Source organism: Carcharodon carcharias, assembly GCF_017639515.1.
Source record: "Carcharodon carcharias isolate sCarCar2 chromosome 24 unlocalized genomic scaffold, sCarCar2.pri SUPER_24_unloc_2, whole genome shotgun sequence".
NCBI classification, from domain to species: Eukaryota; Metazoa; Chordata; class Chondrichthyes; order Lamniformes; family Lamnidae; genus Carcharodon; species Carcharodon carcharias.
Window position 1 is genome coordinate 548,686 of NW_024470595.1, and position 10,908 is coordinate 559,593.

General features: G+C 41.8%; 2 long non-coding RNA genes across 2 annotated transcripts; one reads left to right on the forward strand and one right to left on the reverse strand.

The window, feature by feature from the left end:
* Window positions 1-530: 530 nt before the first annotated feature.
* Window positions 531-3,827, reverse strand: LOC121273509. Its single transcript, XR_005942038.1, has 3 exons — window positions 3,738-3,827; window positions 3,308-3,507; window positions 531-2,829 (listed from the first exon to the last, which is right to left on the reverse strand). It is a non-coding gene; the product is annotated as an uncharacterized LOC121273509 (long non-coding RNA).
* On the forward strand, window positions 3,458-4,003 carry LOC121273508. The gene is made up of 2 exons (XR_005942037.1): window positions 3,458-3,587; window positions 3,694-4,003. It is a non-coding gene; the product is annotated as an uncharacterized LOC121273508 (long non-coding RNA).
* Window positions 4,004-10,908: the final 6,905 nt, after the last annotated feature.

Genomic DNA, 10,908 nt, shown 5'->3' on the forward strand with positions numbered 1-10,908 from the left:
GAATCTGTTATTCTATATATAAACCCCCCTCCCCACCACCCCTCCCCGAACCCCTTATTATGTTCCACTGTGTTACTCACTCCCGCGTATCTGTTAATCTGTATAAAACCTATCCTGAACCCCTCGATTAGATTCCAATCTGTTACTCACTCCTGGGTATTTCTTACTCAATATATAATCCCCACCGAACCCCTCGATTAGATTCCAGCACTTCCACATCAGAAGTTGAGGAAGATGTCTCCCCCATTTTCAAGATGGAGAAAGGATCTCTCTCTACTTTAAAGATGGAGAAGGGATATGTCACAGGATATTGTTCTTTATACTTAATAATGTTAACAAATGTCTGAACATTTTCAGTTTTCCCCTACACTTTCTCTTTCTCTCACCCCGTCATTTTCATTCGCTCCTTCTCCCACCCCATCTGTCTGCCACTCTAACACATTTCTCTGTTTCTCTCTCTCACTCCATCACTTTACCCTACACTCATATTTTGCGTTGTCATTTATTAATAATTGTAATGCCAAACACAGTTTTTGATTTACATTTGAAGTTTATCAGAAAAAAATTAAACTCACCAAATTAGTCTCAATGCAGTCCTTAAAAAATGAAGGGGTTAATAGAGGCTGTAAATCATTGGATGTCAAATAAGGAACTGAGTGGAAAACACTGGCGGTGCAATCATAGAGAAAAATGCAAACCTGACATAGCCAAACATAATGGTTTAATGAAAAGGAAATCATGACAAATTCGGAGCAATGAATCTAGAGGGGAGAATTATTTTTATAGATTGCAATATTCATCAAGACAACCTGTGTAATTGTGTTCTAAGATCAAGCTACACCATGGAAACAGTTACAAACATAGTGAATACCCTAAGGATCTAACCCTTCCCCCACACTTTTCCCCATCTACATGCTGCCCCTCACCAACATCATCCAAAAACATCACAACTGTTTTCACATGTAAAGAGCTGATGCCCAGCTCAACCTTAGAATCCAGTTTCCCCATTCCTCCAGGGTGGTTAAATGATCGGACTGTTTATCTCGTATCCAGGAATTCATGATCTAAAATTTCCTCCCTTTAACTATTGGGAAGGTGGAAGTCTGGTCCCTGTTCCAAACACTGTTCCCTTCCCACTGCCGAGGAATTGTCAAGGACAAAACAAGGCTGCAAACCTAGTGTTTCGTGCATGGCTGGGGCCCAAGCATTGATCCTTTCTGTACCCCACTGATCAAGGCCTGTCAACCTGGGAATGATCTGTTTATCCCTACACTCTGTTTCATGTCCATTTACCAATCCTCAATCCATGCCTGTATATTTCCACCAATCCCATGAACTCTAATCTTGCTCCCTAGCCTCCTATCTCACATCTTATTGAAAACCTACAGAAAATCCTAATCCTCCACATCCACTGATTCTCCCTTATCTCTTCTGCTAATTATATCCTCAGAAAGGGCTATCAGTTTTGTGAAACTTAATTTCCCTCTCATAAACCCATGTTGACTGTGCCCAATCACACGAGTTATCGCAGACTTGATTACAGATTCTAGCATTTCACCTCCGCTTGATGTAAAGCTAACAGGTCTGTAGTCCCCTGTGTTTTATTTTTCTCTCCTTGCTTTCTTAAATAGTGAGTTCATATGTTCTACCTTCCAAACTGCAGGCACCGTTTCTGAATCTATCGAATTTTGAAAGATGATCAACAATCCATTATCTCTATAGCCATCTCTTCGAAAACTCTGGAATGTAAGTCATTAAGTGCAGTCCCGCTTATTCCTCCAGCACTACTTCTTTACAGATATTAATTGCTTTCTGATACTCGAACTCACTCGTTCCCTATCTCCCCAGTGTTTCTACACCCTCTACAATGGCTTCACATCCTTCCTAAGTGGAGGCACCAAAAAATGGGTACAATACTCTAGCTGAGGTCAAAGCAGTGTTTCAGGCAGATTCCTCTTAATTCCTTCGTGTTTGCACTCTTTGCCCCGAGAACGTGTTCTTTTTGAAAAGGTGTCACACGATGGAATGTATTATTTTTCAGTTAATGGGTGGATTTGTGGAGGGGGTTGGTGAGGGGGCGGACAGAATAAGAGTTACATTATGGAACATGTGTCATTAATCGGTGAGTGGAGACGTCTGAACTTTGTGGACAATAATTGCACTTTTCATTTAACTCTACTGAATGACTGATGCGAGCTTCAGGAACAGCCATATGTGAAGACCATCAGCTATTGCAGTTATCAGCCAAAACTTCACTCCAAGACAAGGTGATTCATTATTGGGTGTTGTGCATCATGAACTTTTGACGGTGGTTGAAAATATACCAGTTACCAATAGGGAACGGTTTAGTAATAAAATCGGGAAAAATATGTCCAAACCTCCTGACCAGTCAACGATGGTGCTGTAGTGGTCAGCATGGTTACTTCCCGGTTTCGATACCCGCCCATCGTAGTCAGCAACCTCTAAATTAGTGAAGTGGTTAACTTTAAGTGTGCAAGTGAAGTTCAAGCAGATCGGCGGCATTTTATTTGGAAAATACAGGCGGGTCTAATTCGAATAAAAATCAATTTAAATCTTCACACAGGCTTTTTTCTGCATTGTTAAAAATTATGATATTCCGTGAACTGTACCGTGGAACCGGAAATAAATTACTCGGATTCAGCGAAATTCACTGATTCTCGGAACCTTTTCGCTCCGACACTTCCCGTTCCTTATTTAAACTTCGATTCCTGCCTCGGGGTTGTTGTAGTCTTCAGAAAGCGAGACGCAGTGCTGCACGCGCTGGGAATCTGAGATAACAACAGAAGTTGCTGGAAGGTCTGGTAACATCTGTGGAGAGAGAAAGGGAGGGTTAACATTTCAGGTCTGCACAAAGATCCCAAAACAGATCTGTTAACCCGAGTTTCCCCACTGCACAGAAATTCCCGGCTGACTCTTTCCATTTTCCGGCTTTCATTCAGCTTTATTCTTCAGGAATTTAATTCCCTTCCCATGCGATTGATTTCTGTGAAACTTTCAGCATTGACCTCGGTTCTTTGTTTTATTGTGATTTTATTTTGTTCAAAGAATGTAGATAGTATCCTGGGAAATCGCATTGAACCGCTGTTCAATCCAGAGTAATAATGTAACGGGGCAGGTTTGTAAATATAGAATCGGCAAAGGAAAGCGTTTTATTGGGAATGGGTTGTTTTTATTCTTACAACTTAAATGTGAGACAATGCGAGTGCACAGAATTTATTTCCTGACAGTCTGTGAATTCCTGCGGTTTAGTTGAAGTTCTCACTTCCGGCCAGTAGTCGTCACTAACCTGTGACCCAGCGAAGTTCCCCGGTCAGAGAGAGGTACACAACAATGGTTCAGCTTCTGCGCGATTTGGACATGGGCCCCAATCTTCCAAGCAGCAGCGAAACGGAGGGAGACGCCTCTGACCACGTTTGAAATTGCACCGTTACCCGTTTCCAATGACTGGAGCCGGAACTGCCTCCAGCGGCCAGGGGCACTCGGTGACTGTCAAATAGAAACACAGGAATCCAAGGAAACACAAGAAGACTACACGCACAAACAGGGCCAGGGAACTACATTCATATGTAAATGAAATTGAAACAGTGCTGTCAAGGGTTAACCTTCAGTTACTATTTTTTACGTGTTAATTTTGGATGCTGTAGTTGATGAGACATTGATGTTTGTTTTTAGATAGTTGCTGATGAATTGCAGCCTGACATAATTAACACATTTACCTTCGGCCGAATACTGTCTCAAATTGGGTTTCCCGAGTGAAAACAGTTCAAGGAAAATGTAGTTATTGCACAGAAACAAAAGCAGCTCATCGCCTGTTCCCCAAAGCTGACCGCCAGTCGGATTGGCAGATCCTGGCCGCCACGGGGTCCTGTAATTTTCTAGACTTTGGCTTTCGCAAAGCCTTACGGTTATGTGGAACATTAAAGTGTGACGGCTAAATAGTTACGTCACCACAATGAATAAATGAAGCTCTTTCATAATTGAAGTTCACAGTCCCTTGTACATGTAAGGTTTACTTTATCATTCTTGAACACTGAGGTGATGCGCCGTAGGTTTATTTAGGATACAATAATAGGCAAGCGGGAAGTGGAACTTACAATCACAAATTGCTGTGGGCGATCCAAACATAGCAGAAAGCTGAGCTCAATATCTGAGGCCGAATATACAGTAAAGCATTGAGTCAGTATACGTGTGTTTCCGTTTACTAGACAATGCGCCCAATATGTATTGCATGATTGCATTAAAGCTAAAATAAAACCTCTACAAATTGATTTTAACGATAATTTCACACTTGATAAATGCCCATAATTTAAACATTTAACAGCAACACTGATGTTGTTTCTGTATCTATCATATTAAATAATATGGTGAATGTTCCTTAGCAGAACGAGACAACACGGTTATCAAATGAGTTAAGCTCCCATAAAATGGTGAAATAGTAAACAATGAATGGACCCAATAAAACCTCTTATTATTTCATTCTACAACTTACCATTGTTGCATGGTAGGTTGAGGCCATTTTAAAAATAATTTCTTTAGCCTGTTGCTTCCCGTTTAAAGGGCAGGGATCAAAAGAAGGAGGAAAAAACAGCAAAATAGGATAGTCTGATAAACTTTTTTTTTGCAGTGCCTGTTACTGAGATTACAGTATTTAATGCCACAGTAAACTCGATCTCCTCAAGGTCATATATCTATCACGACGTATTTCATGACTCCGTCCTTCATCCGCTGGTTTAACGCATTACATAGGAACCAGGTTAAGTATTTCATTCAGTAGTTTTAGCCTTCCATCGGAACCGTTCTTTTGAATATGTTAATCAGTGTTGGCGCTTCGTGATCGTAGTTTCACTTTTGCACGCACACAGGAGCCTTAATATTATGCACCACATTATATTCAAAACAGAAAAATACTCTCCTTTCTGGCTGGCTAGGAAAAAATATGTGGGGTGAAAGGTGTTTCAGTCTGGAAGTCTGAAGTTATTTGTTTGGAAACTGCCCCTCCATTGCCCCGATGTTTAGGATACAGTTCAAGTTATCAAAGCTAACCTTCACATTAATCAGTGTAACCAAGGAAACAACAATCTAAAAACAGCAGTATTATTTAACCGTCTTAACTATACTTCCGTGACTCTCTGTAGTTTGGTTACTGATATCAGGTTGATTTTATTTTTTGAGTTGTACCCATCTGGTTTATATTTTGGAGCACTGGTTAAATAGATGCAGGTAGCTTCCCTCAGTTGAGGGACCAAGAACTTAACGCATGATATAAAGCATTCAATTTCAGAAGGATTTAGAATTGATGGTGAAGGAACATCTTTATGTGGACAATTGAGAACTGGTGGAATTCGCAGACTCAGAAATTATTCCAAAATAAAGCGGAAAAAAATGTGTTGTTGACTAAAAAATGGCAGGTATGTTCATACCAGGCGGGTAAATTTATTGAGGCTATTTACTAGGCTGGAGGGTAAAGGCCCAGAAGGTTTCGCTTGTTGGAATGATCTGTTCCCTTGTTATAAAATTCCTTTTCACGGCTAACTGAGACTTTAAGTTAATCCCTGCAAGAAAGATATCTAACATCACATTGATGAGACAGTTCCCTCCTGCCTCCATAATTAAATACCGAACAGGAGACATGACACACGTCTATTACCCCTGGGAAAAAATGGGGAGCGGAATCTGAAGGGGGGAACCAGGGTTTGTAACATTCACACCAATATTGCAACTAGACTATTAAGAACCACGATTTCAAAACCCAATTTGTTGCTTCTCTTTTAATGGAATCTATCAATTAATATAACAGAGCATTATTCCTGTAGCCTGAAGTGTAAGACAGCAAGCGCTGATTCCCACATCTTCGACTCCATATCTGAACCTCAGTCATGACTGCTGCCTTTGAATCTGGGGTGTAAAGTAAAAGCTTTCAGCAGGATATTGAGCTGTACAGTCTCGGAGAGCAATGGACATGAAACACACGGCACAGAATTCAGGAAATGTTTTCTGATTTGTTCATTTTCAATGACAACAAATCCCTTTGATCTAAACGGAAAGTTGGCCATTCTACACGGAATCACGTGCTGGCATTGTGCTCTAACTAGGGCAGGACGTTTGGGTTTGATCTTTCATATTTTTAACCAATGATAAAATAAATATCCAAGGAGATTTCACCACTTTAATGAGCTCTTCCCGGAACTTCGTTTGTGTCGCTGCATAAATGCACGTGTTTGTACAAGACTTCAAATGAGTGAGCATATATCCGGCCTCAGTGGCAATATAAGCAGCACCTCTATATTCTGGTTGGATGCGAAGGACCAGGTCATCAGTCCACTGACTTACCATCAATGTCAGACTCAACAATATAAAATTGGCCGACACGGCGAACAGCAAAGTAATGGATTTCCGTCGATTCTCCATCTCTGGATCGCTCTGATTCCCATTCCTGGGAGCCCGGAGTCTCCTTCGCGCAATATTCGTTACTACAATGCGCCTGATCGTTAAACAATTAAACAGCAATATCAAAGAGAAAGGAATCAATGAAAGTAGAAAACTGTGTAATTTGAAGTAGGCTCCACCTGCAGGAGACCTGAAAAAGGTCACACTGGGTATGAACTCCCACTGAATATTGTTAATTATTATTTTATGTTCAAATGCAAACCAACAAGGTATGCTCTCTAAACACAATAGCACAGAAACAATTATTATGACGATGGACGCAGTTCTCACTGTGCAATACCTGGTTTTCAGTTTCTCACAGCAAATAGCTACAAACCGGTCAAAAGTGAAGCAGACAGTAAACCACACAGACAGACCGATGTTGGTCGATGTCATATCCACCACGAGTTTGCAAATGACAGTATAGGAGAGGAATGAATATGGAAAGCGTTCCCGGAAAATTTGATGTGCAATTCTATAGACGAACGTGACCAGTAGATCTACTGCTGCCATGGCCACCATGTACATAGAGATACTTTTGGAAAGGTGGCAATTTCCTCTGCAGAGGGTCACTATTGTCAAAATGTTCACTGTAAGCAGGAGGGAGAAGAATTAAATAAGGGGAGACTCAGAAAGCTCTGGCCACATGTTGTGGGACAATGTGTAAATCTCCTTCAACTGACAGTTGGGAGCACGGTTGCCATTTAAATATTAGGCAAACATTGATGACATCTCTTTCGAATCAAATAAATCATTGAACACTGAATGCCCTTCAGAGACGTTTCTTTCAGAATGTAACAATGTCGTTCGGATTCAGGAAGGGGAATGGTAAAAGAGAAGGGCCCACAACATCGAAACCCAGACGCTGTGAACTCATGACAGGGGCCGGGGGCCTGGGATCGTGGGATGCAGCATTGGCGGAGGGGGGAGGGGTTGGGGGGGGGGGCGGCTGGGGGGGCGCGGGAGAATGGTTGGCTGAGCTGTGGTGGTGGTGGAGGTTTAGCGCCTTAGGACGACATTTTAAACCATAAGCCATCAGTCAATCATCTGTCATTGTTCTACAAAGACTTGATTTCTATGATTAACACTATTAAAATGAAAAATAAATTCAACACATCTTCCACACCTGTGCGATTCTGGGAAGATTGGGTGTAAGTAGAAACAATTACACCTTATATTTATATGGCGCCTTCAATGAAATGCCATAGAAGCAAACTAGGCAGATAACATGCGGGGAGCATTTAGGATGGTGGGTAAAAGCTTGATAAAAGATTGAAGTTTTAAGGAGTATCTTGAAATGTGGAAGTGATGTAGATAGGCGGGCAGGTTTTGGCGGAAAATTCAGAGACAAGGACTTAAGCACCAAGGATAAATGTGCTGTAGGTACACCCGCAGTGCTGTTACTGAGGGAGTTCCAGGGTTTTGACCGAGCGCCAGTGAAGAAATGACGATAAATCTCTAAGTCAGAACAATCAGTGTATTGGAGGATCATTTCTCGGTGTTGTTGTTTCCACGAGTCTGTTGTCCTTGTCCTTCTAGATGGTCGTAAATTTGGCAGATGCTGCCGAAGGTGCCTGGGTGAGCTCCTGATTGAGTCCCTGTTAATGTGAAAACAATTGCACCATTTGAGGGTGATGTCGACAAGGGGCAGCATGTTGATGGGAAATAGAAGCGGTCAGGGATAGATCCTTGATATGTTTTCAATATCAGTAGGAATGGCACAGAAGAGGGAAGAGAAGCCCCTGTAATCGATACTCTGGCTATGATTAAATTAAAAAGAATTGCACGGAATAACAGCATTGTTATGGTGCAGAAGGGGACCATCCGGCCCTTCATGTGTGCACCAGCTCTCCAAATGAGCAACCCACTTAGTATCATTCCCCACATCCCACTTCACCCACACCCTCCCAACCACCTAAACCCGCCCCCTACACCCACGCTCTCCCCACCCTGCGCACCTCCCACCTTCTTCCTGTTACCCTGCACATTCTTCTTTTTCAGGTAACAGTCTAATTCACTTTGAGTACTTCAAATGAATGGGCCCTCCACACAATCTCGGGCAGTGCATTCAAAACCAGAACACTCGCTGCATGAAAATTTTTCTCCTCATATCATTTTTGCTTCTTTTAGCAATTACTTCAAGCCTGTTCACTCTCGTTTACGATCCATTCCCAAGTGGAACAACCTCTCCCTATCTACGCTGTCCAGATGCCTCGTGATTTAGAATATCACCATCAAATCTGCTCTCTATCTCCTTTTCTCTGAGGAAAACCATGCTAACTTCTCCAATCTGCGTTCATAATGAAATTTCCTTCATCTCTGGAACCATTCTTGTGAATCTATTTCTCCCTCTCTAATGCCTTCTCATCCTTCCTGAAGCATGGCGCCCAGAACTGGACACAATACTGTAGCTCAGGCTGGACTGAGGCCTTGTACAAATGCAACATTTACTCCTTGCTATTGTACTCAATGATAAACCCCAGGATAATGCACTGCACTGTCAACATAATCTGTAAACTTCAATATTCATCAACAAACAGTCGCTTAGTAGTCCAGAAAGTGAGTATTGTTGAAAAAAGATATTGTCGAAGCTTTTTGTCTTGCACTTAAGTGGACAATCGCGTGAATACTAATGTCAGCACAATTTTTAGCAAATGCTGTCCGATCACAGAATCACATCTAAAGTTGCACACTGTGTTTTGAGCTCTGCAAGCACGGTCTGATAGCGTACATTCTGTAACAGAAGAACTGATGTGTTGTTTGACACGATCTGATAGGTCTCCTATCAAACAGCATGTCCCTTTTCCTGTTCACAACAGGCAAGTTTTAGACTGTACCCAACATTCCCGCACTTGTAAAACTAAAAGCACAGTGACCAATTTAAATGTGATCCTGCAATTGGACAACATTTGCTAAATATTCCTCAGTGTTTTAAAGATTATGCTGGCAAACAATGTAAGACTGTTAGTTGGGCTCATAGTGTGGCGCATGTGTGTGTGCAACGAGGTTACATATATCAATACCCAGAGCAGTGTTCTTCCCGTCCAAAAAGAACATGTAAACACATTGTGCCTGTTTCAGCGTAACAAAGTCAGTGATAGCCATTCTTTCCTCGGGGCAATGCCTTGATGAATGAGAGCCAAGCTGCGTGCTTTAGAATTTGAATCAATGCTTGGCAGTTAACTGTCAGTCGCCATTGACTTGTGATTTCTCCATTGCAACGCCTCTGCCATTCAAATTCCACTCGCCAACCTGTCAGCAGTCTCTTGTCAAGCAGGATAAAGTTGTTGCTTGCCTGACTTTGGTAGTTTTGCAATAGTCATGATGAGTGCAAGGCAATAATCTTTGGCCAAATGTGTTTTTTTCAGCATTCATAACTTTATGAACAGTTACATCCAAGTCAGTCTTACCCTGCACACTCTTTAGTGTTGTACACTTTAGTTTAAAATGACCCTCCAATTTCTTCCTCTCAAAATGAATCAGTTTAACATGATTCAGCAGTGAACTTAATCTGCCACCTGCCCAGCCATTCCGCCAAATTGTCTACGACCCTTTCATGCTCTAAACTATCCTCCTCATATTTCACAATACCTCAAGGCTTTATTTATCTGCCAGATTTGATTTTTTTCCCTGTACACAAAGGCCTAGGGCATTAATACATTTCAGGGAAAACAAGTGTCCCAAGTGTCCCAACACTGACCCCTGGGGAACTGCAGTACAAACCTTCATCCAGACTGATAAAAAAATCCATTCACCAAAACATTATGTTTCATTTCACTGAGCGAGTTCCGTATCCACATTGTTACTGTCCATTTTATTGCATCAGCTGCAAAATTCCTCACAAGTCTGTTCTGTGGCATTCTATCAAATGGCTTTTGGAAGTCCATGCACACCATACCAACATTAGTGCCCTGAAAAATCGCCTATGTTAACTGTTTAAAAAAAAACACCAGCAAGTAAATTGAACAAGATTTTCCCTTAAGCAATCCATCCATGCCAATTGAATCAAAAGAGTGTAGTCCCAGTTCACTACAAGACAATGTAAAACGTTGGCGGAGGATGGCTTGGTCAACTGCGTCCACAGACAGTCCTAGAATGATGAGGACAAGTTGCCACAGTGACACAGAAAGTTATTTGTTTCTTTGATAAAAGCCATTTTGGTACTATATTTGGGGAGGAATATTTCTGGAGGGATTGAAACATGGAATTCTGAAACATGATCACACAGATTCTGGAGGCAAAAATGCACTTAAGGATTTTGCGGGTAACGGGACTTTGGAGATGGGGCAGCAGTTTGTAAGGACCGAGGTAAAAGGGCTTTTTTGAAGAAACGTCTGATCATAGAAATTATGTCCTCACCTGACGAAATAAAGCCTTTAACAAAATCAGCTAACACGTGGGCCAGCCGGTTAGGATTGGGGATCAGCAATTTAGTCGGAATAGGGTCCAGGAAGCCAGGGA